Source organism: Ochlerotatus camptorhynchus, unplaced genomic scaffold (genome assembly GCF_037179485.1).
Source record: "Ochlerotatus camptorhynchus isolate MF236.1 unplaced genomic scaffold, CSIRO-AGI_Acam_v1.1 ptg000434l, whole genome shotgun sequence".
Taxonomy (NCBI): Eukaryota; Metazoa; Arthropoda; class Insecta; order Diptera; family Culicidae; genus Ochlerotatus; species Ochlerotatus camptorhynchus.
The window spans coordinates 3,943,276-3,969,051 of record NW_027040920.1 but is presented as its reverse complement, the minus strand read 5'-3'; the positions used below and the strand labels follow the sequence as shown (position 1 = coordinate 3,969,051).

At 37.8% G+C, this 25,776-nt stretch overlaps 1 protein-coding gene across 9 annotated transcripts in view; it reads left to right on the top strand.

Moving 5' to 3' along the window:
- shep (alan shepard) overlaps positions 1–25,776 on the top strand; it is a 584,228-nt gene that overhangs the window by 259,211 nt on the left and 299,241 nt on the right. The window contains exon 1 of one of the 9 annotated variants that reach the window (XM_065234648.1): positions 19,541–20,821. The exons of the other annotated variants lie outside the window; for them this stretch is intronic. The gene's annotated coding sequence lies outside the window, so the exon portion shown is untranslated. Of the gene's footprint in view, positions 1–19,540; positions 20,822–25,776 lie in introns of those variants that run through there. 9 annotated transcript variants of the gene reach the window in all.

Sequence of the window (25,776 nt, the reverse complement as noted above, 5' to 3'; positions counted from 1 at the left end):
ACAGAATTTACCGGAGAAAAATCCAGGAGCAACCCAACTTTCCAAAGATTTTCGAAGGACTTTTTTGGAAAATCTTGAATCGTCAAATGGTATTAAAAACGATTCAGCTTCGATTCAAAACAGCTTTGTAGAATTTCGAAGGCTTACCAGGAATTTGTATGGAGGTTTTAATGAACTTCCAGAGGATTATTCAGTCACATTCGTGTTGCTAGCCTCGAAAGCTGCGCCTATTTCACCTACATCATTGGTGTTGTCGATTTTTGTCGAATTCTGCTTTTTAGTATTCTTCTTTTTCACATTTCATCGCATATTAGCTTATTGCGTGCTCTTAATCTACTGTCATAGATCCACTTCCGCAGTTATTAATTAAGAGCTTTCGATGTCTGTACCATTTTTGTATTAGAATAATTGTGTGGCAAGTGCAATTATACTCTATACCTAGGGAAGTCCAGAAATTTTCCATCCCGAAAAATTCCTAGACCGGCCCAGGAATTAAATCCAGCCAGTCATGCCAACGTTGTTCTACGGTCCGGAGTTTAGATCAATCAGTCGAAATTCTGAGAAAAAAACCGCGATTTCTTCAATCCGCTGCATTTTGCAACCCAACGTTGACGATATCATCCCAAACCGATTCGCTGTATCGGACACAGAATACTCCGCATACCAATACCTAAGTAAATTTCCCACACAACCGCAGCGAAGCAAACAGTGCTTCTGCTGCAGCTGAAAACTTTGTATTCGATTCGAACAGAACAGAATTATCTACACAGCAGCCCCACGCAGCCAGCTACCCACAACCTACTGAATCACTATCTTTCTTGTCAGTGGTAGAAGTGCATTGATGCAGTGTTGCTGCACCGGGGGAAGACAACTTCCAAAGTAAATATTTGAGTAAACATTGGATAATCCCCCACTCCTGCCAAATTGAAACAGTCGTTGGTCGTTCGTACTCTAACCAGAAGCGAGAATCTCTAGCGAAGACGATGAGTCATTTCTGGTGCAATCGGGACGATACTATTGGTTGAAGGAGTTCGTCCATCCACCATGAGTAACTTTTTGCACTATCAGTGGAATACATTTTCGTTCCCAAAGGCAAGGATCGGTTCCCTGCTGAATACCAAACCATTCCGGCCATTTATGTGGGAATGGCTCTCTCATATGAGCTTGTTTGTTTCATTTCCTCGCAAAAGTTGCCCTTGAATCTGCCTTCATCCGGTTACATGTGCTGCAAAATTGATTCAGGTCAATATTTACTTCGATTAGGTTTTGAAATTGAACGTTACAAATGGGAATATAATTTACATCTGGGGAAACAGGAAACGAGATCAAACGAAATGTTCCTCCGGAAGTAATGCGTTTACTGGTTTCGCATGGTGAGCGGTTCTGCAAAGCGTAAAACGAAGTTGAATTTATTTTTCATGTTCGAGAACAGGAAAAGCTTCTTATCAGGTCGTGAATCGTTTCAGTGCACAGTGGTATAGAATGGGAATTTAAGCGGAATAGTAGCCTTAGAGCTCCTGCTGCAATATTTGGACGTTTGGTGTTTTGGTGAAGTTTATGTGCTTGAGTGCCTTCTTTTGGTGGTTATGTTTACAACCGCCCAGTGGGTGGCCCAGAAAATAATGTGCAGTCGAATTTCGCTGGTTGGGCTATCTTTAAGTGGGTTGAGTTTTAGTTGGGCTGTAGCCCACCTAAATCGAAGCCAAACGTCATTTCTGAGAGAGCTGATTCCTGTTCGAGGGGCTCATGGAAGAATAATCTGAAAAGTTGCTAAACGAATTTGTTGATAATAAACAATCGATGTATCCCTCAACCAATTTTCAGCTTGGCAGCTCAGCTCAACTAACGAAAGCCTTTCACTAAATGGGCCCTAAGGTTTAGCCAAACGAGCCAAAGTTGACTGTATATTTAAAAATTATTTTTTATTTTTGAAAATAAAGGCATGTTGTTCAGTAAAGTTGTAGTTTAAGCAACTTTGTGAATGAAACATTTTTTATTTCTATCTCTTAACGTTCTCATTTTAGAATCATTTTTCAGAATTAAACTAGGTTGTTCCTGAAAAATTTAGTATTTTTGCTCAAAATCTTATTTTTCAATTTCTCGTGAAAGTCGTCTTAAATAAATTTTAGGAACTTGTTTAAATACACATTTTTTCCGAATAAAGTTAAATGATGTCTCTTAAAGATCATGCGATATTAACGATTTCCTCTTTAAAATACGCCCTATTCCAATGTTAATTACTCAGCATGGGGCATGGTTTTTTAGTATCGGACAACTCTAGGAACCTGACGCTTCTAACGTACCGCAATCATAGGAGCTTACCCTAACAAGTTGAGTCTGACAAAATTTTACTTCCGAATGGATGGATACTGTATCTAGCTGGTTCCAACAAAATCCTATGAGTGAGTAAGAGCGTCTATGTGTAAATGCATGAATGTTAAGGAATTAAGAGAAGAGTATGATTTCTTGAATACTTGTAGTTCTTGCTTCTCATTGTACGGCTGGTAAGCTAAGAGAATCAGCTATTCAATGAGAATTTAGGATTATAATCTTGCTTGGATGGAAACAAAAATTAATTGCTGATACTGAATATAGACTTAAGAGGAAAGGAGACGTAATTAATTTTTGAAAGTTCAAAAGCATTTTTTTTTAAATCAAAACTCTTGTCATTGAAAATGTATTCACTTCACGCACATAACACATGTGAAACTCGATAATCAAAAATCGACCCCATTTCAGTGATTTCAAGTGGTATAGAAAGACATCGATCTGTCAAATCGATTATACCAGCTGTAAAATGAGAAAGGGATCAAGGGGGTAGTCAATTCTATTAAAATAATTATAGCGTGCACACTACGAAAAAGTCGTGTAAATTTCGGTTCCCTGAGACCGACATATGTGAGCGGCCTTTTTGACATAAGAATCAGTTGAAAGAAACGAGAAAATCAATTCAATCAAACGTACTCTTCGTCGAGTTGCTTATGTTTCGGTTTGAAAACACTTAATTTTACATGAAATGTTTGTTTACGTTCCATGATTTACGTCCAATATGGATTACGTCTCGTGTAAAAGTAGTTATTTTTTTTTTCTTTATTAGAGTGACTTTCAGCCACTGGTTGGTTTGTCACTGTAATTTAGTGTCACCCGTTATTTCTAAGTGTGTGGTTTATAATTCTCTGTCTTCTTAGCACTTTTGAACTTATGTCTTTGTTTTTCCTTAACGATTAACGTTCTTTATTTAATAACTATAAAGCTAGCTCCTCACCTTGCGTCACACAGCAAAAAAATATATACGTTTGCAATCAAAAAAGTATAAATTTTTCGCCGATTTGGTATGCAGTGACCTGCCACCCAACGATTAATCCTGAAATGTCATTGTAAACCATACGTATTGTTTTTTCTGTAGTTATGGCAAAAAGTAGTGACACTCCACACCATTTTTTTCGTTAAACTCAAACTCAAAGGTTGATGCGATTGGTTCCAAACACTTAGATTTTATTTTGGATTCGTAGGAGGAAAAATACTACCGCGCAAATAAGCAGCATCATTTTGCAACAATTGTCCCGGTTTATGTGGAAGTTATGCAGTGTTTTTAGCTGACCATTGTTCGATAAACGATAAATCAAATCGAGTGCTTATCGATACCTGTAATACCCAAGGATCCAATCGTCCATATGCTTCTCAGCAGCGGCCAATTGAAAATGTTTTGAGCAAACACAACACAAAGATCTACTTCAATTACTTTGCACTATAAACGTGAAAAGATTGATCGAATTTAACCAGGTCAAAGAGACTAAGAAATATTGCTTCTGTAAATATGCACTATTACTAGTTAATAACGCTCTTGATAGGCTTAAGATCGGCTTGAAAATACTAGTTTAAAAAAACCTTTGGTAAGCCCCCTGTAGAGCTAGTCGAAAAAAGAATGACCGCATTACCCGATGTCAATCATACTAGGTCTACCACAGCAGGCAGCTTGCTGGTGTTAGAAGCAGAAATGTTGTAAACATTGCTGCGCAAGCGAATGACAACGTTACGTCAGCACAACATTCCATACTGCGAACAGCAGACGTGACATCACAACAGCTGTGTCGTGTAAAAAGATAAACTCTGCGATGAAATACGAACACCACATTCCACATTCAACTGTGTAATACCAATAAGTCAGTTGGGCCAGACCTTGTATAATTGACATCGTGCATTACCCTGACAATTTACAATTCGCCTTCACTATGTATCTCTTTACTATTATGGTAAAATCCCATCAGCAATCTTGCAATGCGTGAAACCTGGTGGTCATTTCCCTACCTTTTCACTGCTATGAAAATCGCATAAGATACTATCAAGCTTTCTGTGAAGAGATGGCGGCTCGCTGGTACTATGGTGGAGTGAAGAGATAAGACAAATTCCGCTAGATTTCATGCACATATTTTCATATGCTTATGGGATTTTACCATAGGAGTAAAGAGTTGCAGGGTCGTCGTCAACGTCAATAGCATGCAACCATATATCTGCTTTTCTTTCATAAGAGCTAATGTCGCAAACGTAAACTTTTTCTGCGAATTTCTCGAGAATGACTACACGTAAACTGTGTAGAGTGAGAGTACCCCTATCCGATGGAACGGGTGACTTACATGGATTGACTTTAAACTACAATAAATATACGAAAGAATCCATTGTTTATGTTTTCGAAACTGGTCCTTATGAACGCACAGTGTCGATATCACGACAATTTTTTTTTTACGGATCGATGACCAACTATACCAGCTATACGACTGCGGCAACTCAAAAAAGGGGCCAACTTTTAGAAAGTTAATTTGCATGCAGTTCCACATATGTTATGAGCTTCACGGTAGGCAAGTAGAATGCACCGAACACATTTTCATGGACGTAATTTTGGTATTGAACGAAAAAACTGCGTTTATTTTGTTTAACAATGGTGACCCCTACCACCTTAAGGGTTTCTAAGTGACAAGAAATGCCTTGACTGTCTAGAAGATGTTCCATCTTGAGTTACATTGTTGATAGTCGAGGTTTAAGGTGCTTAGATAGAAACTTCATTGATTCCTTAGAGCAGCGTTTCTTAATCTATGGTTCTGATATATCGGTCTTCTTTTATTTATTTTTTTCAAAATTTATCTGTGCTTAGAATTCCAAGAATTCCACGTTTTTGGCCAAATAACACAAAGAATAACTAGTGCACAACACGGTTTTCGTAAAGGCCGTTCAACCACCACAAACCTTTTGAAATTTGTGGACTTCGTATCAAATGCAATGGACAGAGGTAACCAAGTAGAAGCTCTATATACGAACTTCAGCAAAGCGTTTGACAGAATTGATATACCAATGCTGATTTTCTAATTAGAAAAAATGGGAATTGAGATGAAGCTCCTCACCTGGATTAAGTAGTATTTAGGTGATCGCCATCAAATCGTAAGATTCAACGAGAAAACATCTAAGAAGTCACGTTAGGGGTTCCCCAGAGCTCGCACTCCTAGGTCCTCTTCTTTTTATTTTGTACATTAATGCCGTCTCTATTATTTTTAAAAATATCAGAGTACTTATATACGCTGATGAAATGAAGCTATTTTTAGAAAAAGAAAGCGATAACGATATGAATGTGTTTCAGAATGAAATACATGTTTTTTTAAAGATGATGTAATGTTTTACAGATGATGTAATTTTATAACGTACAGTAGAAAACTAAACAAACAAAATCTTCGTATTACATTAGGTAATGAAAATGTTCAAAAATGTGAAAATGTAAATGATTTGGGTGTTATTCTAGATTCTAAATTGACATTTGTGGACCATCACAACAGAATAATACATAGAGCAGGCAATATGCTTGACTTTATAAAACGTTTCTGTCTCCACTTCAAAGATCCTTATACAATAAAATACTACTTAAATGTTTCGATTCAGATGATTTCAGGGCTATTTTGGAGTTTATAATCCATTTCAATGCCATTCTGTTATTTGGTTTCTGGCAATCCTGAAATCCTGTGTGTTTTTAAGCCATTTTGAACTTGTTAAGCTCATTTTGGCCTTATTCAATATTGGTAGGTCTCAAGCTGATGGAATTTTTCATAGTGGGTCGCATTCGGAAAATGTTTGAGAACTGCTGCCTTAGAGGACGTACATATATTGAATAATGGTGATAAATTGATAGTAGAAGAGAAAGAGAGTGTAGAGAGTAGGTGGATCAGTATGAAAATATTTATAATGCGTGATGTGTAATAAACAAGCCAGTTGTGTTAGTTCACCGTCAAGTACTATCAAAGATGGCAACATTGATTGTACCTCCCGGTGCCGATCACGGGATCGGCAAGTTGTATAGAGGATAGTGTGGATTGGTTTCGTTTTTTACAGCTCAGTCGACTCTCTTGTCGTCAAAATTTGAAGAAACAATTGGCGATGAGTATTGAAATAACTTGCAAATTCCTAATATGTACGTGAGGCTGCACTGAAGCGAGGATTTTAATCTTGTGAAAACATTTAATGCTATTGCTGTTGCAATGGAATTAACTCTACATGATTTTGGAAGATCTTGTCTTGTATCCAGCTCCACTTAATAGCAAGATCAAATTGAGCTACCGATCTAAATTCACAATATCGCTGTATGAAGGGCCAAAAACGGAGGAGTGGACCCGTATGCAGAGGCACTTACGCGAAATCCACGGAAATTTAAGAATCTCCTTCCAACAGTACGATCCAACAAATCGAATAACGCAATTCGCAATACTTATTAAGCTTCCTACAGGATGGCCTAGTCAGTAAATGCATGGTATTACCAAGCCGGAGGCGGCGGGTTCGATTCCCGGTTTGGAAATTTCCTCGACTTCCCTGGGCATAGAGCATAGAGCACACAATATCCAAATTCATGCATTGGTATTGGCATCGAAAGCTCTCAATTAATAACTGTGGAAGTGAATTTAGCACACAATAAGCTAATATACACTAAGCAATAAGTTTGAAATGCGAATAAGAGGAAGAAGGATAGTTTGTTAAGAAGGGTGCGTCAATCTCCCTGAAACTGTTGGAGTATAATTCACACCACCACAATCGAATCAGTAGGATAAAGAAAATTATTATTCCCTCCTAGACTCCGGCTGTCAATCATACCATCGTCCAGTTGATTTTGGATGTGAAAGTACTTTTCATAGAATTCAAATTGGGAAAAATACATATAGCTCCCCATATAGCTTGTATAACGGGAATAAAGACACGTGTTTCATATGGTAAATGGAGAGGCACTGGATGGATTTCTGTCCCTAGTTAAAAGTTCGGAAGCAGTCAAAAGGCAACTACAAGTCGGACTCGGTTATCCGCAGTTGATTTTTTTCACTTCCATCGCCGATTTCTAGCATACGAACTAGAGCTTCCATCCCGAGATTTTGACAATAAATTTATAAATCTAAGGTTTTCGTGTATCCCGGGATTTTTAATTTTAAACTTTTACTCCTCTACTCTTTCTTGGAATATACAGCGGTGGCCTTTAAATTAGCACAATAGACCGATTTTCATACAAACTAGCCAACTTTGGCATGTTGCAACTATGTTTTGTTATTATCAATTGAGCTGAAATTTTGACCCAGAACTACAAATATGCTGAATGTTGTGTGTACGTTATATCAAATTATTGGAAGCGCTTGCCGGAAATTGACGGGTTGGTTGAAAATGGCCAACTAATTAGCACATTTATAATTCGAAATTTCATATAAGACCAGAAATTTGAGATAAAAAAAATAAGAGCTAAAGACTAAATTTTTCAGGTACACCTTAATTCAATTCTGAAAAATTGTTCTAAAATGAGAACGTTCAGTTCTTTAACAATGTTGCTTAAAATTAACTCAACTACAGTTTTTGAAAATCAATAAGAGCCACCCCAATGTTTACAATTACCACAATAAGGGGCTTTTCAAACAAACAAAACTTTATAAAAGACACCAATCGTCAATATGTTGCAACAAAAGCTCTACACGCAAAACAAATTTCTCTTACATCCAACGTAAGGTTGGATTTATTACATCCTCTGCATATGTTGCATACAACAAATGTAATGGCAGTTCTTGCAATGGACTGTAGCAATAGACACATTTTCTAAAATACATTTGTTTGTAAAAAATCTACACCAGATGATTTCTAGACGCAATGCATTTGGGTGAACAAACTTTGTTCGAAAAATAAGCTACCATAAAAATTAAAACCCTCTGGTGACCACATTGCAGAATACGTACCCCTCACCTTTTCGTGGTACGTTACGGGATGTAAGATCTACCACCGATTCCTAGTCCTGACTACTTCAAACAAGGGGAACCGGATTTTCCAGTAATCCAAGGAACACATCTTAGTCCTTGTTACTTTTTATGCCTTGTTGATAGTGACAAGACTCGGCTTTGTTCACCGAGGATGGTCTTGAAACAAGGAAAAAATGAATTAGTTAGTCTTCATATATGTGATTCCTCATCTTCTATTCGTTGTTACTTAGTTTGAAGTGGTTAAGACTAGGGTTCTGATTCATGATCGATGATTATCGGTAATTTTGTTGCTGAGGATTCCAATTTTGTCTGACAAAGCGGCGCGTCTTTGGAGGGTGTTTCGACACTCCGAAGGGTATAAAAAGCGGGACCTTTCAATTGCAGTTGGATCCTTGCGATAAATGCGAGAATGACAACTGTAAAAAAATCGAATACTTCATCATTTCTCAATAGTGATGGAGTAATACGACATGCATTAAACTAAGGACGCGGGATATACTATAGACGGATTTCACGCCAACTCGTCTTCGGAGTTGGCAGCACCCTCTCAGAACCTTATGAAACTTTGTGGGTGTGGAGACTTAGCAATTTTAAGCAACTTTGAGTACTTATTTTTTTCAAAATTTATCTCGCCTAACATTTGATAAGGGTCAAAGTTTTTTGTCGATTTTTTTTTCAAATCGATATAGCTTAAAAATGACAAGCCCTACAAAATAGTGATGTATGGCGAACTTTTAGCAAATAATCTGAAATTTTATAAAAAAATTTAAATAAATTAAAAAATTGGTTTCTACACTCTAAAAAAATATATATAAAAATTAAAAGTCATTTTCCCAAAAATGGTACCCCTCAGATTTGCTTGATATTTTTTCTCATGAAAGGCAATATAATTACCTAACTTTTCTTCATACATTGCAAAGTGGGCGCTTTTAAGGAAAAAAAGTTGTTCGAACAACAACTTTTTCATGTTAATTTTTTTTTTAGCGTGTTTCACTCAAAGTCGAATAGTAATACGCGCACAACCTTATTAAAATCCGTTGAAACTTAATGAGCATAAAGATTTTGACCTTTTGATAATCTGGGCGTGCTTAAAACAAAAATCTAGCCTAACATTTGAAAGGGCCTAATACAGAGGATTTTCCTGCATTTCGAATGGTGTTTTAATAAATGAAAACTCTAGTGTTTTTGTTTAGTGCATAATTTATTTTCCTATAATTCTCCATACATAATTTGAGTTTTTCATTGATTATTAGTCTATCGGAAACAGAGTGAAATTTTTCGGAGTTTCCTTTGAATGTGAAAATCGCTTAGTAGAAATTATGTTTTGAGAAATAGGTACAAAACAATGAAATTTTTGTGTACCAGGTATAGTTTTTACATGACTGAACAGCTCCTTGAGTTCATCGGACATCTTTGTGTATTGATCATTTGATATGAAGCAGAAGTTCAATTTTGTTATGCTTGTATCTGTTTGTTTAACTGCCCAGTCATACAGTTCTTGTGGAGTTGTGATTGTGTTTCCATAATCTCGAGCAAGACTTGCTCTCTTTGCCATTCGTTTGAGAGTTCCTCCAATTGCGTCACATGGGCCTTTCCCATGAGACGTTGCGAAGAAGTGCCATTCTGCTTCCAATCCATACTTGGACTTGAAGTTGCACAAACTGGCAAAATTCTTTTTATTTTTGTAATGAGCCGCTGCTCCATCTGACATGAAAGTAATTTTTGTGAAACTAATAGATTGTTTAATGAAATCTAACAATTTTGATATAAATAATTGAACTGCTATTGTATCATGGGTCAATACTTCTGAAATAATAATAAAGCTTAAATTTTCCAACTTGTTTTCTTTTATGTAGTAAATTTCGAAAGGATGTATCGTAGCTTGATTATTGTTCCAATGATACCCCTGTGCTGAGTTTTGAATAATAAATGAATAATTTTCAGAAAAGTCGCAAATCACTAAAATTTCACCGTTTTGAAGAGAATTTTTTTTATTACTTAGGTAAGATGATTGCTCTTTATGAATAAAATCATGGGTTATGAGCTTTTCAACTTTTTCCGTCAAATATTGAACAAACTCATCTGCAGGTTTAATAATAGTTTCCAAATTACAACGGTCGGTAGTCAACCACTGTTGAAATAAAACTTCTTCCATATCATCTGCTTCTAATACTGATGTAAGTTCCCTCACGATACTATCTGTGGAAATGCATTCTTCACATGTACGATAAAAACAATCTATGGTTCTAATAGGACTACTGCAAAGTATTTTGTCTGCAATTTCTTTATATGAATCAAATTTTACACTATTAATAATCAATTTAACATTTTCATGTATAGTACAGACACATACATTATGTGTACCTGTACTATCCAACAGTATGCAATGCTTTGGTCGGAGCTGAGTGAACGAAGTAAATCCGATTTTAACACTTTTGTATTTCTCTTCAAAAATCATAAAAGCCTCTTTAAGAGACATCATCAATAAACGTTTCTGAACATGCTCTTTATATCCATTTCGATATTCAGAAACATAATCATTACTTCCTGGCATAGGCCTACTAATATCATCACTGTCAAAGAAATTTAAAACAATTTGTTTTTCAGTATCATTAAATCCATGACCACTTCTTGCTTTCTTACTACAAAGAATACCTTGTTCTCTGACTAGCCTTTTCATCTGTTTCACTGTATGATGGGGTGCATTAAACTCATTAACTATTTGATTCACTGACCATGATTTAGGGAGCATTTAATTTGTCATTTGTACTCGTAGAAGGCAAATTAAATTTCTCCTTTAACTGCATGATCATTTCGTCAAAATCATTTGATTTGTTGACATCGTCTGAATCCGTCCCAAATATATTTTTACGCACTGCCTTTGTGATCTCTGCAGATTTTTGAACACGATAATTCATACTTTCATACTTCTCGATGAAATTGGTGATAACTGTAAGGTTGAAGCTATACAATTGAATTGTTCCACATTATATGGACCTTGGATCTGATCCGCTGATGGGATTGATTCTAGCGATGGATCTGTATCTGTAAAATTAAAGAAAAGAAAAAAAAATATTACCACACATTAATATATAACGCTGTTAAGGTGATAGTACCATGAACGGGGGTGGTTTTGATAATAGGGGTAACTTTGGTAATGCAGCTAAGCCAAAAATTTATGACTTAAGGCACATCGTACGCAATATTTTGGATAGGAAACCGATGTTCCCTTCCAAAATAATGAATACGAAGAGCATTAAGTCATAACTTTTTGGATTAGCTGCATTATCAAAGTTACCTCCATTATCAAAGACATCCCCGTTTACGGTACATCGAAGCCGCATCTGAATTTTCCCCATGTTTGTGGAGCACGAGCTGCATAAACCGCATATCGTACAGTCGTGAAAATTTGATAGATTGTTCACCGAGGTTGGCCTACCAATCGATCAAATTTGTACGATAAGCGGTTCATCCAGCTCGTGCTCTAAAAAAATGTTGAAAATGAAGTTGTATCTTCGATGTACAATAGACTGATGCAAAATTTGACTTTTTCGCTCCACAGTGCTTAAATGGTTTCAAGTCGGGTCCTGATTAGCCTCCAAAAGTTACAACTCATTTGGTTAGAAATAGACTTCGCACAAACCATTTGAAGCTTTCATGTAAATTACTATGGGAAATCTCAACTTTTTGTTCATTGCCTTCTAGTATTTTTCCATACTGAGCTGCGAAACAGTTCGATAGCTATTCTTATAGAAAATTTTCTCAGCTACAACTTTGCTGAAGATCGTTTCTATGTAAAACGAGACAGCAAATAGTTATTAATTATTTAAGAGATTGGTAAACTTATGACATGATCAAGCAGCTGCTCTGTAGGCAACACTGTATTTTGCAGTGTGACATAGTAGCCATAATTTTTGTGTCCTATTTAACGCCCCAGAAACACCAATGTTGCCTGCTGAGCAGTTGATTGAGCATGATCATAAGACATCAGTGCATTGAACCATTAATAACTTTCGATCCTTGCATTTAATCAAAAAGGGGTCTTCAGCAAAGTTGTAGCTGGGAAAATTTCCTACAAGTAAAATTGAAAGTTTTTGAAGCATACCGATATGGTGAATTATTAGATAGACATGAACAAAAATCTTGGTTTTCCCATAGTAATTCCCATACAAACTTCAAATGGTTTGTGCCATTTCAGTTTCTCACCAAATGGGTTCAAATTTTCAGAGGTTAGTCAGGATCCGATTTGGAATCGTTTAAGTATTGTGGAGCGAAAATTTCAAATTTTGCATCACTCTAATGTACAATCCTTAAACCACACAGTTGAAACAGTTAAAGTTATTATTATTTACCTAGTGTATCATCAAATTCCTGATGTTCTGATTGCTGATGACTTGTTGATGGTTGCGGCTCTTCAAACTTCCGAGCATGGCTTGATTCTTTTCCATCCGATCGCCTCTTTTTCGGGAGAGGTGTCCTATTGTGCACTAAAATTCCACGACACGATTCACAAATACGCATTGTTACATCCAATTGATGATCAAAGCCCCATGAATGTATTTTCTCTATGAGACTTGATGATAAATTACGTAAATTATTGCGGCTGCAATTGGGATTGTTTATGTTGGCACTACATTGCACCCTTTTAATAATCAATTCAGCAGATTTTTCCATTGTTGTATATATAAACACTTTTTCGTTTCAACAACTATGCAGCACTACACTTTCAACAACTATGCACTACAGCAACTATGAGCATTGTTGTGATATCACCAAACTTAAATATTAGATTATGTCGGTAGAAACAGACTGCGGTGCTTTAAGTTTATACCTTATATCTCTCATGTGACTACCTGCGTTGTTATATAACTGCTATATAGCAGGTAACTTAACGATTATTTTAGGCATGCCTTAAATAATCGTTAAGTTACCTGCGCTATTATATGTATTCACTTGAGAGATGAGGTATAAACATATATGCATATTGCTTACTAATGGACACACCTAATACATAAAAATAAATGAATGATTATTTTTCTAATTAAATTAATCACAAATACATGAATTGAAATCTTTTCATGAATAAAACATACTAAGTGATTTTTACTTAGTTTACCTGTTGATTTGGAACAATTTGAGGGTGGTTTTATAGAAGTTGGATAGAGTGTATGCATATATTATAATACAATCCATCACAGGAAAGTGCAAACCATGCTGAGATGGCTGTTCCTCATTAGAACGTTTTGTTCTGAACTCTTATTGGACGATTTGCAGGTAACTTCTCTGTACCCTTTTCAAATGTTAGGCTAGATTTCGCCCAGATTATAGAAAAGTATACCCATAAAGTTTAATCGAATTTTAATAAGGTTGTGCGCGTATTACTATTCGACTTTGAGTGAAACACGCTAAAAAAAAATTAACATGAAAAAGTTGTTGTTCGAACAACTTTTTTTCCTTAAAAGCGCCCACTTTGCGATGTATGAAGAAAAGTTAGGTAATTATATTGCCTTTCATGAGAAAAAATATCAAGCAAATCTGAGGGGTACCATTTTTGGGAAAATGACTTTTAATTTTTAAATATATTTTTTTAGAGTGTAGAAACCGATTTTTTATTTTATTTAAATTTTTTTATAAAATTTCAGATTATTTGCTAAAAGTTCGCCATACATCACTTTTTTGTAGGGCTTGTCATTTTTAAGCTATATCGATTTGAAAAAAAAAATCGACAAAAAACTTTGACCCTTATCAAATGTTAGGCGAGATAAATTTTGAAAAAAATAAGTACGCAAAGTTGCTTAAAATTGCTAAGTCTCCACACCCACAAAGTTCCATAAGGTTCTGAGAGGGTGCTGCCAACCACTGGATGAGTTGGCGTGAAATCCGTCTATAATAGATTAAATTACTGGTCGCAGTGGTGTTAGGTCCCAAACAGAGGAAAAAAAAATGTTCATGTCGCGAAACATTGCAAATTGTGCAAACTTTTCATGAACAATTTATAATAGAATCTTACATTTCCCGCTTGGGTGTAGGACAACTAATCCTGCTTAATTCCCATTCTAGACCACTGGGCAGTAGGGTGCTTCATTCTGAAAAAAGTGATGAATTTCTGATGGGCCACCCTCCAGTTCGATTCATAGCCCCAAAATATGAACCTGTGCAAAAATTGGTAAAGATTGATGAAGGTTTAGAGGTCGCGCCAATGATTTGAAATTTGTATGGGAATTACTATGGAAGAATTTAAAAAATCGCTTATATCGCTATAACTTTGCTTCTACTTGTCCAAATGTCGAAAAAATTTAGTATGTTATTGCTATGGCAATAAACAAAAAGCCTACAGTTGCTACGCTCAGTTTTGCAGCGTATCAAGAATTATAAAAATGTGAAAAAATGGCAAAATAGGGTAAATTGACAGATGAATATGTACAAGGCAACAACGCCAATTTCATCGCAACAACAACAGGCTTGTTGATCATTGTCATGACAACCACATATTTTTTTTTTTCAACGTTTGGACAACTACAACCAAAGTTAGAGCAATGTAAACGAAAATCAATAATTTCTCATACTAATTCACCAAAATCTCCATACAAAATCCAAATCATTGGCGCGACCTCTAAACCTTCATCAATCTTTACCATTTTTTGCACAGGTTCATATTTTGGGGCTATGAATCGAACTGGAGGGTGGCCTATCAAAAATTCATCACTTTTTTCAAAATGAAACACCCTACTGGGCAGTTTACATTCAACCGATCTTGTAAATTGTAAACTGTATTGAATGTGATTCCTTTGCACCTAAGTGTGATAAACGTTATTTGACGTGACGAATACATAGCAAAAGCTTATCTATTCGACGAGCTTCACTGATGACGGTGATGCTGATGTAAGATTTGGATGTCCATTCAGTGTCTCTTTTTTTTTTCATCCAATAACACATACACATTCAAAACCGTTAAGTATTCCGTTCGATGGCCGTCATTTTGGAAATGATTATGACAGACATTTCAGCCAAATGCGCTGTCCGTCCTTGGCGTCACTATACTTCGAAACCATCATCATAATAATGACCATATCACGCTGCACAGGGGGGCAACCCCATGCATAATCCGGTCGTAATGAAATTTTTGTTTAAAATCGTAGCCAACATACTTTTTAAGTCATTTAATGCTCCTGAACCCACAGTTTGCGTTCAAAATTATATATGATAAAATCTAAAATTTTAGGGTGGCTCTAAATTTTTTAGTTTGTAGTTAGTATTGCAAATATCACGTAAAGCTGAAAATAATACTGGCATCTTTTTTCATCTTTAAATATTTTTAGCGCACTAGTTCAATACAAAATCGGAACCCTAGGGTGGCTGCTAAATATAACCGAAAAAATAACCTTCTTGAAAATAATCAATTTTAACACAGAATCACAAACTTGAGCAAATGAGGTTCATATATTTAGAATGGCTTTGAAAAACCCTTCCACGCAATTTTGAACATTTTTGCTTATAGATGTCTAAAAATGATTTTCAATGTGAAATAGTGATTTAGTGATCTAGTTTAGGTTTTTGGTCATTGTATTGTATAAAGTGAAGGATGAGAAAAAATTATGCTATTGAAATTATCTGTTCACATACATTGCACTTCTTGAAAGATCAAGCCTTGGTAAAAAAATTACTGTTTTTCCACGAAATTTTATCTCTACAGCTATGCACAAAATGCAATCCTTGTCGGATTATCCTGAACTATTGTATTAGAAGCTAAAATCTATCTGAGAATCTGAAACAAATATTAAAAATTAAAATTCAAGAAAACAATGTTAAATTACGATCAGCTGCGCCCCCACTGTGCACTGCCGCTACCTACTGCTGGATCGGAAATTCCGTTTAGTGTTGCGACGTCATCAAAATCATTTCAACCATCGTCAACGTCACCTTCTTCGTCACAATATCAAGCAATTGTCACCCACTCCGGGCCCAGTTGATGGGTAGTTTGATTCTTCCTTTTTTTTGGGGGGGCTTCGGAAGAGATACGTGTTGAAGAACCATCGGTAAAAGTATGCACGAAAGACACACACATTTATTCCTAGAGCAATCGGCGATGCGTGACTTGATGTTTCCCGTGTGGAACGAGTACAGGACTACTACAACAGGCAGTGTTGACGGGACACATAGGGCGGGCAGTAAGAGACTGAATCGCGTGACGATGAAAGCTCTGAAATTACCACGATTTGATTGGTGGCAATCATTCACACTAACGGTTCGCCAACGCGCGTTTTGATTGCGATGTGGATTTGCTGACTAATCGTAATGATTATTTAAAAAAAAACAACGACATGAGCACTAGTTTTACTCCATACATTTTGGTTAGGAATTAATAAACCTAAGCATTGAATCAAAGCTGTGCGTAGGCATTCAATGAAATGCTGTTTGAAGCATTACCCACAATTTAAGGCTAGGATATCAATTACCGTTTAGCAGTTTGCATTGAAATTAATTAAAACTAAATAATTGTGAGTTGCTAATTCTGAATTCGCTAATAATACTCTTTGGAGTGTATGTGTTTATGTGACAACGGTAATTCAATACAGAACGACGGTTTATTATTCATTTATTTGATAAGGCTCAATCGAATAAACTTTACAGAGCCGAGGATTCTTCTTCACTATACAATACCTCTTACAACTATAGTTAAAATGTACAACACAATAAAGACTTTATCTTCCGCTATCCAATAAGCCTCCTCGATCAAAACGGAAGCCGCTTCCAGTGGTTTCATTGTATGGCAGTATCGCCAACGGGAGCAGAGCGCTTCCATTGCAGCAATGGACGCAAAACGTGGACAGCACTCATCACGAAACGGTTGCTTTCCAAAGTCGTCGACGCATCAACCGAAAGAACTGCTGATGAAGAACAATGAAGAGGACCACACAATGGTTGCAGCCGAGTAAACAGACGATCGCGTGACAGACATCGAGAGTGGTCTGCTCTACAGCCGAGTGAACACTGAGAGAACGACGGTCGTTAATAATGAGAAGGCAAGAACACTAGGTCACAGGAGATTTCACATCCTATAAAAAGCAACTGAAGATTTTGGTGTGCAAACCGCTTAATCTCTATCGTAAAAGTTATCTTTTAATCGTGGATACTGTCTGAGTACGATCATGTTGTAGTGTTGATTGACATCGTATCAACTTTAATTATATTTAAAGTTAATTATATATATTATCCAGCGGAACACGGGTTTTCCGGGAAGCTTTGAGTTGAGGAACGTTCAAAATCCTTGAAGGTGCACTATTGGTATATTTCAAAACACGTATCAACTCTGAAATACGTCAAGAATATTTTTTCAATCAGATTATCCCCCATGTTCAGAGAAACTTTCCAATCATTGGCACAACATTTGTTAAACAATTCGATTTTTGTGGTCCCAGCTCTTTAAAGTTACCCAACCAAAAGGCGGACTTTTGCAGTACAGGGTTAAAAACCATTCTGTCGGTTTTTGGTCTATTGTGGCGTTTTAAATCCATTTTGACACATCACACCATTTTAAGACTTTAAAGTCGTTTATAAAGAATTTCTGGGCGGTTTTAGGTCATTTTTGGCATTTCAAATGTAATTTTCGAAGTTTCAAAGCTGTTTTGGCGTTTGTTTACTACTGGTTCTAGGTTATTTCTGACGTTTACTGGGTCATTTTGACCTTTTTGGAAATATGTGGGGTTATTTATGACGTTTTTAAGGACAATATGTAGTTTTCAAAGCCATTTTGTAGATTTTTGTTCAATTTTGATGTTTTAGGACCATTTTGGCCTTACAATATTGGTGGTTCGCGAGATTATGGAACCTCTCCAAGTGAGTCGCAATTCACGGAAGATTGAGAACCGCTGAACAATGGAGCTGATGGAACTGCCCTAAGTATTGGATGTTTGAATAATGAATCCACAACCATCTTCTCGCTTGTAAGTTTTGTTTTAAAATCATGTTAATTTTACTTTACCTTAGTTTTTCGACGCCCGCTGACAACTAGATTAATATTCAAAACACCGACAAACTACACATCTCCCATTCTAGGATCCACCTCGTTAGATGTGCTCATCACGAACTCCTCTCACGACACGACACGACACGAGGGACAAATTTGTTGTAATTTGTAACGGCACCCGAAAAAGTTTCTACCCCTAACCTTCCATAAATTGCTAATAGATCAACTCGTTCTTCGGCGAACAACCTACCTTCGATGATGTCGCTCGGAAAATTTAATTAAAAATGCAACATGCACCGCCCGGCCAACGACGACCCTTTTGCTCCTTCAGGAACAAAAAAAAATTAAGCTTCCCAATTTTTTTACTTCACAATTCCGTTCATAGCAAATAAACGGATGGAAGAATGAACCTAATCGAACAACAACAACAACGACGACGGCGACGTCCAATGAGGGGATGACTAGAAGTTTTCCGTTTTATGCTTTGCTGTTTTTATTATTTTTTTCGCAATCGTTAATCCATCATAAGCACATTTTTGGACCGTTTGTTCGTTGTTGCCGGTCTGCGCGATTGCGATTCTTCCGGATGTGGTTGTTGGAACCTGGAAAAGGTGGGCGGAAGTGAGCAGCAGGTGCCAAGAGCAGCGGCCAAAGCGAACGAACGAGACTACCGTGCTATGTTTTGATCAAAATTCCCTTTCTCCTCGAACTTCTTCTGAAAGCAGCAGTATTCAAGTAGTGTGGTCGTCGGATGCGGGGGGGGGGAGGGGAGTGGTGGTGGTAGTCGTAGTCAGTCGGTATTGGTGTGAGTACGGTTGTTCTCTGTTTTCTTTGGTTTGCACTCCGCTTGCTGTTTGGTAAAGATGTGTGGGGTTGAAGATGGAGGGTGATTCTTTTCCCGACGCGATGCGAGATGGGTAGGTGAGTGGGAGGTTGGTTGATTTGCCTGTGTGTGATTCGTTGTATGCTAGTGGACTAGTTGAGAGGAGAGTGGATTTTTATTATTGTAGAGATGAGTGACTTGACTCACTTGGGAGAGTGAGATCCAGATGGTTCTTGTATGGCTTCTGGAGAAGTGTGGAAGGATGGTTGGAAGGTCGTCTTCGTCCGGAGGGTGGTGCAGTTGAACTTGAGGAAATTGTAGAGAGAATCGCTGGTCTTCTTATTGGAAGTATGTAACGGGTGTGATGGTGTGCGCAGATGCCCTCTCTCGCTGCTTTCGTCGTCGTCGGGCGTGCATTTCCAGAGAGCTAGAGTTCTGGAGAGTGGCTGCTTGTGGTGCTTCGGTCACGTCTGGATGGATGTATTCTCGTCAGTTCAGTTTTGTACCTACGGTTGATAACACGGATTGGTTCGGACCGAACTGCTGTTTTCGTCATCACATTCTCGGTATTCCAGACAGGTTCAGGTTGAGTCAGCTAGCAAGTATTTGCCACGCGACCACATTCCGGAGACCGATAGTGTGCCCCGTTCGTTGACAGGACCGAGATAACGACGCGCGTTTACTGCCCCAAAGAAAGTCGTAGTTTCGTCGTAGTCTGCGAGGATAGTTGTTTTCCTTGAAGGGAACCGTGTTCTGAATCATCCCTTTCCACCGATAATCGGTGGTAATAACGGCTGTTGGTGTTGGTGTGTCCCACCGAGTACGTGAAAATATTCGCCTTTGGGTGGTTTGTGAAGTATTGTTATTTTCGTCGGGTTCCTTGAGTCACCACCCCCTTACGGCACGACATACTTCCTATTGAAGGGAGTCAGCAGTGTCAGCAGAAAGCTGTGTGTGCGAGAGTTCGCGAAGAACACCCCCTCCCCCCCTCGGAAGCGTATCGCTGTAGTCGTGTAGTGTAGATATCTGCGCCGCCAGAAAGCTCTCCCGAGAAGAGAATTGGACCATCATACATACATACGTTCGTTCGTTCGTTCGTGAAGAAGAGATACATAGAGTGCGAATTTGAGCTTATTGCCAACATCGCCGTAGAGATCCTCTATTGCTATACTGCTGCGCTGCACTCCTTAGGCGTGGACCGTCGACGTCTCGGTTTTTCGCGACTGCCACCACCGTCAGTGTTGTAGAGTGTGTTTTTCCGGCGAATGTGTGTGACAACAACGCCCAACAGAAAATAGCCATTCCCAAGATCATCCTCAAGAAATCAGGTTCAAGTGGAAGTGTGCAAGTTCCTATATCGGAAGAATATCTCGAGAATATCGTGTGCAAAGTGTGTTTCCTACAGTGGTGAGCTCTGAAGCGAAAATCTGGAAGATTGCCAGTAGTAGTGTGCTCAAGTCCCAAAGTTCCGCAAGTTACACGATACATACAACACGGTTCAGTCGCCGCCGGTGTACTTCGAATACCCACAGAGTGTTGCGGTTTTTGCTCCAGCAGATCCAGCCCTCGCGTGTTCCGGAAAGCTGACCCGACTGCTGTCTGACTGCCTGCCAGTGACGACGACGTTCGGTTAACCGTGAAAATTGGATTATATTACCCCCCGGCAGATCGATAACATTAATTAAAACTCGCACCAAGGAGGAACGACCCAGCTCTACGGATCCGGTTGATCGACGCCGCAGCTAGGAAACCGGCAACCGTAGCCTCAAAGTAAGTCCACCACATGGGCAGATGACCGCATGATTGGGTTCGGTCCGTCTGTTCGCCAGTGCCAGTAGTGTGTAGTGCTCATTATCTCGGTTGATGAAACGTGATTTTTGTTCCCGTTTTCCACCTTCTGCAAGTCGTCAGTCTCAGTCAGAAATCCTCGAGGTTGCGTGTCAGCTTTGGCTGGAGTTAACCGACAACTCAACCGAAACTTTCTGCTTTTGCAATTATACCCGTCATCATCACCATCTTCCCCGCTAATGTTGTAAGCGTGGACTCGATCTGTTCTAGGGCCGGTGTGTCTGTAATGTGTATTAAAAATGGCGACAACCAAAAGAACCTTAAGCCCCGACAGTCGGAGTTTCTGGATCTCTGGAGTTGACCGTGTCTCGTCGCTCGTTCGCCAGGAAGCAGGCAGGCAATGTGCGAAGGGAAACGATGAAAAATAATTAACAACTTCCGTTTTTGGCTGCTATTGCTGCTGCTAGAACTTGGAATGCGTTTCGAATGTGTGTCTGCGCGCTCTGCACACCCTCCCGGTTGTACTTGTCTATTCAATAACAATAATGGCAGTACCCGGCACTGCCGCGCCGTATGTCTGTAGTGGCATGGTGGAGGAACCGTTGGTCCGTTTGTCTGATGGTCGTTTTGCTCCACTAGTGTAGTGCTGGGGCTGGGGAGCTATCTTCTATCCGTTTTCTTCTACGCGACCTAGGCACTCTAGTAGACTCGGTACAGCAGCAGAGCATTTTGACTGCGTGGCAGCCGTAGTCGTCGTGGGCTGCGGCGACGACGATGACGACGACGACGATGCAGATGCGGTTTGGTGGATTTTTCCACCATTCTCACTCTTTGCTGCTAGTGGAAAAACTAGATATAACAAACGAAGGGAAAACGAAGTGAATGAGGGAGGGAGGGACTGAGTGAGAGAATGAGTGTGTGTGTGTGTGCGATCGTGCTGGAAAATGGTTGTGCAGAAAAGGAACTGTCTGGTTAGAGTAGGAACAACGTGGTGCTTTTGGGAAAGATAATTGAAAATTCCGCTTATTGTCTGCATGTTTTTCGGGTTTTTTTGGTTTCATGTTTAAGCTGAATTTTGCGGATTACGAGTCCGGTTACGTGTCAGCTTCCGTTCACTTAAGTCAGTGGCCGGTTGTGAGTGGTGTCGTGAGCATTGAGATTCGAGTTTGTCTGGTTCTGTTCGTCATAATTCTGCTTAAGCTTTGTCAAATTAAAATCTGAATGATTTCAACTCTTTAGTAGTATTACGTGTTGGAAGCTGTCCATATGCCACGTGGACAGATTAGGGGAGAGGGGAGTCCACAGTCCACACACATTTTTGAAAATTTGTAGATGATTGTGCAGTCTGGGAGAGGGGGATTAAAACCTGTCGAAAGCTGTGCACGTGGAATTTGGACAGTCCCTTGGTATAATACGCTTAAAATTCTCTTCATAGTTCTCTTTAAAATACCCTTTCAAAATTTCTCAGAAAGGCCTTGCTATACTTTTCCAAATTTCTTTTGAATTCATCTCGTAACTCTTCCGAAAACTCCATAGGAATTCTCTTAAGCATCCCGTTGCAAACTTTTAGACTTTTTTTAATTCTCTTCAGAATTCTCCTCTGCAATAGACATGGATCCGTTTTAGAATTTCCTTGTAACTCTTTCATGAATATCCTAGGAATCACTCCTAGAACTCTTTTGCAGGGTGACCGGTGAACCGGATAATCGGGAAAAATTCAGCAATGCTAAGGTACCGAGAAAAACAGGTGAATTTCAATAACAAATCGGGAAAAAATATACTTGGTTCTCTCTCCGAAAAAAAAGATTTTGGGCTTTGAAAATAATTCAAGACCTTCAGACTGGACTAGATTTCCACGATAAAGTCACTTTGAAGAACAATCAAGAGAATTTTAGATTTTTTTCCGAAATAAATCCTGAGATTTTGGAGACTACAGCAGAAAATTTCCAATGGAGTTTAGGGAAGAACTTTAAGAGAGTTTTGACAAGAACTTCAAGTCAATTGTAAAAGTTCACAGTTAATGTTTTAAGTAGCTCTGTGGAAAATGCCATGCCGATTTTTAGGAGGATTCCAGGATCCGTGAAAAATTCCAAGCGAAGAATGTTAATTGAATTCCGAGGATAATTCCAAGGACATCTCGAAAAGAGTTTTTAGAGAATTTAATAGAAAATTCCAAGTGAATTATCAGAAGAATTTAGAGGAGAACTCCAAGATGATTCTGAGCCAAGTTTTACGACAATTCAGAGCAGAATTGCATGGGAATAATTAGAAGAAGTCAATCGTATTTAATTAAAAAATAAAATAAAAAGAAAGCTCCAGTGAATTCTTAATAAAACAAATCTACAAGATTCGAAGAGAATTTAAGGATGAATTTCATGAGTAGCACTGTGGATATTTTCATGACGATTGTTAGGAGGATTCCAGGATCCGAGAAAAATTCCATGTAAATATCCTGATGAATGTGGGCGTCTTACTGGAACCTGTATAAAGACGGAGAGAAGTCATTTCCATTTAATTCCACTAGCCTATTTGCGTATCCTTGACAGATACGCGTATTTCGTCTACAATTTGCAGACTTTTTCAGTGTAATGTAATAATACTCGACTTCAAGACTTCGCACATTGTAGACGAAAAAGCGTATCTGTCAAGGATAAGCAAATAAGGTAGAAGAATTAAATGGAAATTACTAATCCTCTCGCTCCTACTCTCTTTATCCAAATAGATAGATTTTTGAAGAAAAGAATTCTGCGAAGAGTGTTGATTGAATTCCAAGGATAATTACAAGAACATCTCGAAAGAGTTTTTAGAGCATTTAAAGGAAAATTCCAAGTACAGAAGAAGAAACTCCAAGATGATTCTGAGCAAAGTTTCAAGACAGTTCAGAACAGGCATTGCATAGGCATTATTAAGAGAATTCAAATGAATTTAGTTCAACAAATAAATAAAAAGAAAGCTTCAGTGAATTCTTTAAAAAAAACTTTAAAACTCGAAGAGAATCTCAGGATGAATTTCATGATTATTTGACTGTCCTGCAGAGAATTTCTAGACTGTAACAAAAAAAAATCTGTGGATACCCAATGAAAATCTCATATATTTTTGTAGACTTATGAAAAGAACTCTGAGAAGGGAAATGCTATTTTCCTTTGAGCTATCGTCTTTAAGAATTTCTTTAAATTTTCCTCAAAATCCTTTGGGCCTATTCTCAGAGTCCAATTTTTCTGGAATTCTTCTCGGAATGCTTACTGTAGTTCTCAGTACAGTAACTATTCGATTTTGTCAGCCCCTCCGCGCATCAGTCTTTTATCTAACAATAATTTCGCATACCCGTAATTCCAAATCTTTCTGATGAATGAGAGATTGCAGTTTGAGACATACTTAAGTGCAAGAAGGCCACTTAAAAAGGCGCATGGGTCTCGTAAACATTAGAAACGATTTTCAAACAGGGGGCTGTCAAAATCGAGATATTACCGTATTACCAACTGATCAGGGTGAGCAGTGAACAAGAAAACTGGAAAACCGGGAAAATGACGGGAATTCGATGTGGCTAGAAAAAAACCGGGAAATCCTGTGAATTTCGATGACATATAGGAAAAAATATACGTCGTCCTCTCTTTGGAAAAAATAATAATAAGGTGTCCAAAAATGCCAAGATCTTTGGACTGGATTTTATTTTCAGGATACATCACTTTGAAGAATTATTAAGAGTATTTTCGATATTTTTCCAAATGAATTTGAAGGAGATTTATGAATGCATTCTAGGATTAACGTCAATGTATTTCAGATCAAATTTCTAAAAGAGCTTAGGGAAGGTCTCTAAGAGATTTTAGAGTTTAGAGTAAAAATTTTAAGTAGCTCTGTGGATAATTACACGGAAAGATGAATTCCAGGATTAGTGGAAAATACAAAGGGAATCTAATCTTGAGGGTTCAATTCTAAAGAAATTCTGAGAAGAATTTTAAGGGAATCGCTACGATAATTCCAAGGGCGTTTTTACTGAATTTTTTTTCGAAAATTTCTAGTGAATTTTCAGGTGATAATTCTGTGCAAAATTTTAAGATAATTCAGATGTGAATTGCATGTGAATTATTAGGAGAATTCAAATGAATTTTAAATAGAATTATGGAAGGAAACTTCAATTAATTCTTAGAAAAATTTTAAAGTTCAAGGAGAATCTATACAAAAATTTAATGATTTTTTTTTTGAGAATTCTGCAAAGAATGTATGTACAGTTATGAAGAAATTTTGAAGGGACTCCCAGAGAGAATCTCCAATTGATTTTAGATTGATTCTGAAAATGTGAAGGGTAATGACTCAAAAGGAATTGTTTGAGAACATTCCAAAAAAATCATGTAAATCGTTTTAGCGAATTTTCGAGGTAGGGTAGAGAACTACTTCGGCCTAATCGACCATTTTGGGCTTATCGAGCAGAAAAGTTCAACTAAATCCATGATTTCAGAGTTAAAAACTCAATTATGCGTTGTTAATAAGCTACCGAACGAAGTCAATGAGAACGCGTGATATGAAGGTTTGCACCCATTATTCCCAAAAACAAAAGAGGCGCTCCGATTAATCATGTTTTATCCATCCGATACGCCGAAGTGAATTCATTGGCGTTTCAATGCGTTTAGGACGAGTTTGGCATCAAGAAACAGTGTTAGACTTTTGACAATAACTCAACGACTGGTTTCTCTTTATCAAATCTTACGGTACGTACGGAAAGGTAAATAAATTTTGAAGCCATCAGTAATAATAACATTCCGTTTGGTGCAAAACTGCGCTAGATTAAGAAAGACTAAGTGCGGGTTGGGCTTAATATGCCGGAAATGGGGTAGTTAACCCTAGTTAGGTAAATTTGGAAGACTGCGACGCAGAACAAATTTCAAGATTCAAGAAAAGTACTTCTTTCTTAGCAATGACCCGGTTAATTACTTATTACT